This window comes from Mesoplodon mirus (assembly GCF_964341445.2).
Source record: "Mesoplodon mirus genome assembly, chromosome: 13".
Taxonomy (NCBI): domain Eukaryota; kingdom Metazoa; phylum Chordata; class Mammalia; order Artiodactyla; family Ziphiidae; genus Mesoplodon; species Mesoplodon mirus.
Genome location: NC_138989.1, coordinates 5,456,098 through 5,463,386, shown reverse-complemented (window position 1 = coordinate 5,463,386; position 7,289 = coordinate 5,456,098).

The window sequence follows — 7,289 nt, the reverse complement described above, 5'->3', positions numbered from 1 at the left end:
CAGGGAACTCTACTCAATATTCTGTAATAACCTATATGGGAAAAGAATCTGAAAAAGGATGGATATGAGTATGTGTATGGCTGATTCACTTTGCTGTGCACCTGAAACTAACATGGCATTGTGCACCAACTATACTCCAATAAAAAAATTTTTAAAAATAATAATAAAATAAAAATAATAAAATGTGGCTACTAGGAAATTTTATTTTATTTACTTATTTTTTTTGGCCCTGCCGCACAGCATGTGGGATCTTAGTTCCCAGACCAGGGATAGAACCGGCACCCCGTGCAGTGGAAGTGTGGAGTCTTAGCCACTGGACCACCAGGGAAGTCCGTACTAGGAAATTTTAAATTACACATGTGGTTTGCATTTGTGGCTTTCATTATATTTTTACCAGACCTCACTGAATTATATAAACAGCGCTGGAACAGGGCCAACTTCAATCACTCAGGTGCTTATTACATTGAAGCATAGTGGTGGTAATGCCTGGCTTTGCAGGCTTATGTGGCCCCTGGGGAGGGAAGAAGTGTGACTTCAGTGGTCTTTATGCCCAGCAGGGGCTCAATGCATATTTGTTGGGAAACAAATGAATCTTGTAACTCAGGACAGTAATTCATCTGCACAATACGAAGTATACTTGAGTCTGGGCCTAGAAATTGTCTCATCCTAGGATAATCTACCCTGAGAACCCTCAGGTTAATCAATTCCAGCTTGACAGTGGTCCTCTGTCCTGCACACCACTGTGAAATGGCTAGAGCATCAGATAAAGATGAGGCTGGAGGATTTCCAATTATCGAGCTGGAATTAGAGAAATGCAGGGGGGTGGTCCTAGGGAGCGATGATGTGATTTTATGATATAATAAGAAATATATATTTGGTCTTCATTCCTGGTTCCTGACACAGAGCTCCTAAAATCCTTGGAATTTCCTGAGTGATGGGGGCGAAAGGGGCATCTTTTGCTACTCCTAACACGCCCTTTCAACCTTACTGGAGTTTATGCTAATGACGTGGCTCTCGGCGGGCCCCAGGATGGGGGCTGGCTGCCAAAAGAACCGACAGTGCAATTAGGGGATTGGAATTTTCAGCTCCCCGGCCCCTAGCTTCCAGGTTGGGGAAGGCATCCTTGTACCAGGAGGGCGCACCCGCATCTCCACTTGGACAAGAGCTCCTATACTTGGGACCCCTCCAGACCTCGCCCTATCTACCGCTGGCTGTTCATCTTTATCCTTTGTCACATCCTCCGTAATAAACTAGTAATAGTAAATAAAGCTGTTTCCCCGAGTACTCTGAGCCATTCTAGCGCATTATTGAACCTGAGGAGGGTGTCATGGAAACTCTGATTCGTAGCCAGGCTGGACAGAAACGTGGGCAACCTGGGGACCCAGGTACTTTTGATCCGCATCTGAAGTTGGGGGGGGCAGTCTTGGGGGACTGACCCTTAACCGGTGGGGTCTGCACTGACTTCTGGTAGTTGGTGTCCGGAATACTTCATGTGAGGGAAAACTCCACGCACTTGGTGGTCAGAGTGTTCGATAGTTTTCCCTTAGATGAGTTTTAAGACCAAGGGTCCCCCAGGTTGACATGAAAGGTAACAGAAGGGACTGCCCCGGCGGTCCAGTGGTTAGGACTCCACACTCTCAACTGCCGAGGGCGTGGGTTCCATCCCTGGTCAGGGAACTAAGATTCTGCAAGCCTCACAGCCTCACACGTGGCCAAAAAAAAAAAAAAAAAAAGAAAGGTAACAGGAGAGGGATGGTGATTGCATGGCCCCTGTAAGTGCCAGCGGTGATTCTCATAAACAGAGCCTTCTGGGTGTCAGCTCTGCTCAACCTGCCCTGGCTTGTTGAAGCTACCCACTCTGTTAGCCAAGAAGGGATTATCTCTGTAATACAAGCGAGAAAACCCAGGCTCAGAGACGTTGAGGAATACTGCCCATCATCAAATGGCAGAAGTCATTATACCCTTTATGGTCTCTCTCCTGGTGAAGTTGTGGCTTTTGAGGGTTTTTTCCAAACTTGTATCAGTAAAGATATTCATTAGTCACCGAAACAATGACTTTAAAAGATGACAATCAGAAAGCTCAAATAACTACCATCTCCTCTATGCTGAAGAGTGGCAGCGGGGAGTAATGATAGATAGTTTTTGTTGTTCTACAGTTTACCATTTTTTGAGAAAATTTAAGACTTAGAACAAATTCTTGTTTCGTATGTAGCTCAGAGAGGTTAAGCTCCTTGGACAAAATGGCACAGCTAGTAAGAAGTGTGGGGAGAATATTACTCAGCCGTAAAAAAAGAACGACATAATGCCATTTGCAGCAACATGGATGGACCTAGAGATTATCATACTAAGTGAAGTTAAGTCAGACAAAGAAAGACAAATCTCATATGATATCACTCACGTGGAATCTATTTTTTTTTAAAAATGATATAAATGAACTTATTTACAAAGCAGAAACAGACTCACAGATTTCGAAAACTAACTTATGGTTACCAAAGGGGAAATGTGGTGGGGAGGTCAGATAAATTAGGAGCTTGGGATGAATATACACACACTACTAGACATAAGACAGATAACCAACAGTGACCTACTGTAGAGCACGGGGAACTCTACTCAATATTCTGTAATAACCTATATGGGAAAAGAATCTAAAAAAGAGTGGATATATGTATAACTGATTCATGTTGATGATACAGTGGAGATATATATATATCTGATTCACTTTGCTGTACACCTGAAATTAACACAACATTGTAAATCAACTATGCTCCAATAAAATTTAAAAAAAAAAAAAAAAAAGAAGTGTGGGGAGCCAGGACTGAAACTCAGCACTGCAGACTCCACATCCAGTTTTCCACTGGATGGAGTGTGCGGAGGCATAGAGTGTGTCCTCTGTATCATCAAAGTGTACGTATAACAACAGTTGGAGAACGTATAAATGCATGCATTTGGTCATTCTCCCTCCATTAAACCAATCTGCAGCCATGCCGGGAAAGTAGGAGCTTCATGTACCTTCACAGCTTTTTAGACATTCAGGAGAATCTCAGTTCGGACTGATTTTTTTCTGGACACTTTTTGGCTTTCAGGGGTCTCGGGTCATCCTATTCCAAGAGGTTATGTTACTAGGATTTAGGATCTTGGTCCAGTGGAGGGAAATAGTTCTTGCCTCAGGAATCGGACAAAACCAGCGTACCAAGTGTACTCCCATCAGCTTAGATTTTGAAAGACGGCAGAGTTGCCTTGGCTTAGTTGTTGTTGTTTTTTAACATCTTTATTGGAGTATAATTGCTTTACAATGGTGTGTTAGTTTCTGCTGTATAACGAGGTGAATCAGCTATATGTATACATATATCCCCATATCTCTTCCCTCTTGCGTCTCCCTCCCTCCCACCCTCCCTATCCCACCCCTCTAGGTGATCACAAAGCACCGAGCTGATCTCCCTGTGCTATGCGTCTGCTTCCCACTAGCTAGCTATTTTACATTTGGTAGTGTATATATGTCCAAGCCACTCTCTAACTTTGTCCCAGCTTACCCTTCTCCCTCCCCGTGTCCTCAAGTCCATTCTCTAGTAGGTCTGCGTCTTTATTCCCATCTTGCCCCTAGGTTCTTCATGACCATTTTGTTTGTTTTTTAAATTCCATATATATGTGTTAGCATATGGTATTTGTTTTTCTCTTTCTGACTTACTTCACTCTGTATGACAGACTCTAGGTCCATCCACCTCACTACAAATAACTCAATTTCGTTTCTTTTTATGGCTGAGTAATATTCCATTGTATATATGTGCCACATCTTCTTTATCCATTCATCTGTTGATGGACACTTAGGTTGCTTCCATGTCCTGGCTATTGTAAACAGAGCTGCAATGAACATTTTGGTACATGACTCTTTTTGAATTATGGTTTTCTCAGGGTATATGCCCAGTAGTGGGATTGCTGGGTCGTATGGTAGTTCTATTTTTACTTTTTTAAGGAACCTCCATACTGTTCTCCGTAGTGACTGTATCAATTTACATTCCCACCAACAGTGCAAGACGGTTCCCTTTTCTCCACACCCTCTCCAGCATTTATTGTTTGTAGATTTTTTTTTTTTCTTTTTGCAGTACACGGGCCTCTCACTGCTGTGGCCTCTCCCGTTGCGGAGCACAGGCTCCGGACTCGCAGGCCCAGTGGTCATGGCTCATTGGCCCAGCCGCTCCGCGGCATGTGGGATCTTCCCAGACCGGGGCATGAACCCATGTCTCCTGCATCGGCAGGCGGACTCTCAACCACTGCGCCACCAGGGAAGCCCTATTTGTAGATTTTTTGATGATGGCCATTCTCACTGGTGTGAGGTGATACCTCATTGTAGTTTTGATTTGCATTTCTCTAGTGATTAGTGATATTGAGCATCTTTTCATGTGTTTGTTGGAAATCTGTGTATCTTCTTTGGAGAAATGTCTATTTAGATCTTCTGCCCATTTTTGGACTGTTTGTTTTTTTGATATTGAGCTTCATGAGCTGCTTGTATATTTTGGAGATTAATCCTTTGTCAGATGCTTCGTTTGCAAATATTTTCTCCCATTCTGAGGGTTGTCTTTTTGTCTTTTTTATGGTTTCCTTTGCTGTGCAAAAGCTTTTAAGTTTCATTACATCCCATTTGTTTATTTTTGTTTTTATTTCCATTTCTCCAGGAGGTGGGTCACAAAGGATCTTGCTGTGATTTATGTCATAGAGTGTTCTTCCTATATTTTCCTTTAAGAGTTTTATATTGTTTGGCCTTACATTTAGGTCTTTAATCCATTTTGAGTTTATTTTTGGGTGTGGTGTTAGGGAGTGTTCTAATTTCATTCTTTTACGGGTAGCTGTCCAGTTTTCCCAGCACCACTTATTGAAGAGGTTTTCTTTTCTCCATTGTATACTCTTGCCTCCTTTATCAAAGATACGGTGACCATATGCTCATGGGTTTATCTCTGGGCTTTCTATCCTGTTCCATTGATCTATTTCTGTTTTTGTGCCAGTACCATACTGTCTTGATTACTGTAGCTTTGTAATATAGTCTGAAGTCAGGGAGCCTGATTCCTCCAGCTCCATTTTTCTTTCTCAAGATTGCTTTGGCTATTCAGGGTCTTTTGTGTTTCCATACAAATTGTGAAATTTTTTGTTCTAGTTCTGTGAAAAATGCCATTGGTAGTTTGATAGGGATTGCACTGAATCTGTAGATTGCTTTGGGTAGTAGAGTCATTTTCACAATGTTGATTCTTCCAATCCAAGAACATAATATATCTCTCCATCTGTTTGTATTATCTTTAATTTTTTTCATCAGTGTCTTACAGTTTTCTGCATACAGGTCTTCTGTCTCCTTAGGTAGGTTTATTCCTAGGTATTTTATTATTTTTGTTGCAGTGGTAAATGGGAGTGTTTCCTTAATTTCTCTTTCATATTTTTCATCATTAGTGTATAGGAATGCAAGAGATTTCTGTGCATTAATTTTGTATCCTGCTACTCTACCAAATTCATTGATTAGCTCTAGTAGTTTTCTGGTAGCATCTTTAGGATTCTCTATGTATAGTATCATGTCATCTGCAAACAGTGACTGTTTTACTTCTTCTTTTCTGATTTGGATTCCTTTTATTTCCTTTTCTTCTCTGATTGCTGTGGCTAAAACTTCCAAGACTATTCTGAATAATAGTGGTGAGAGTGAGCAACCTTGTCTTGTTCCTGATTTTAGAGGAAATGGTTTCAGTTTTTCCTTATTGAGAATGATGTTGGCTGTGGGTTTGTCATACATGGCCTTTATTATGTTGAGGTAGGTTCCCTCTATGCCTACTTTCTGGAGAGTTTTTATCATAAATGGGTACTGAATTTTGTCAAAAGCTTTTTCTGCATCTATTGAGATGATCACATGGTTTTTCTCCTTCAATTTGTTAATATGGTGTATCACATTGATTGATTTGCATATATTGAAGAATCCTTGCATTCCTGGGATAAACCCCACTTGATCATGGTGTATGATCCTTTTAATGTACTTTTGGATTCTGTTTGCTAGTATTTTGTTGAGGATTTTTCATCTGTGTTCATCAGAGATATTGTCCTGTAGTTTTCTTTTTTTGTGACATCTTTGTCTGGTTTTGGTATCAGGGTGATGGTTGCCTCATAGAATGAGTTTGGGAGTGTTCCTCCCTCTGCTATATTTTGGAAGAGTTTGAGAAGGATGGGTGTTAGCTCTTCTCTAAATGTTTAATAGAGTTTGCCTGTGAAGCTGTCTGGTCTGGGGCGTTTGTTTGTTGGAAGATTTTTAATCACAGTGTCAATTTCAGTGCTTGTGATTGGTCTGTTTATATTTTCTATTTCTTCCCGGTTCAGTCTTGGAAGGTTGTGCTTTTCTAAGAATTTGTTCATTTCTTCCAGGTTGTCCATTTTATTGGCGTATAGTTGCTTGTAGTAATCTCTCATGATCCTTTGTATTTCTGCAGTGTCAGTTGTTACTTCTCCTTTTTCATTTCTAATTCTATTGATTTGAGTCCTCTCCCTTTTTTTCTTGATGAGTCTGGCTAATGGTTTATCAATTTTGTTTATCTTCTCAAAGAACCAGCTTTTAATTTTATTGATCTTTGCTATTGTTTCCTTCATTTCTTTTTCATTTATTTCTGATCTGATCTTTATGATTTCTTTCCTTCTGCTAACTTTGGGGTTTTTTTGTTCTTCTTTCTCTAATTGCTTTAGGTGTAAGGTTAGGTTGTTTATTTGAGATTTTTCTTGTTTCTTGAGGTAAGATTATATTGCTATAAACTTCCCTCTTAGAACTGCTTTTGCTGCATCCCATAGGTTTTGGTTCATCGTGTTTTCATTGTCATTTGCCTCTAGGTATTTTTTTATTTCCTCTTTGATTTCTTCAGTGTTCTCTTGGTTGTTTAGTAGCATATTGTTTAGCCTCCATGTGTTTGTATTTTTTACAGTCTTTTTCCTGTAATTGACATCTAGTCTCATAGCATTGTGGTCAAAAAGGATACTTGGCACAATTTCAATTTTCTTAAATTTCCCGAGGCTTGATTTGTGGCCCAAGACATGATCTATCCTGGAGAATGTTCCATGAGCACTTGAGAAGAAAGTGTATTCTGTTGTTTTTGGATGGAATGTCCTATAAAGGTCAGTTAAGTTCATCTTGTCTAATATGTCATTTAAAGCTTGTGTTTCCTTATTTATTTCATTTTGGATGATCTGTCCACTGGTGAAAATGGGGTGTTAAAGTCCCCTACTATGATTGTGTTACTGTCGATTTCACCTGTCATGGCTGTTAGCATTTTCCTTAT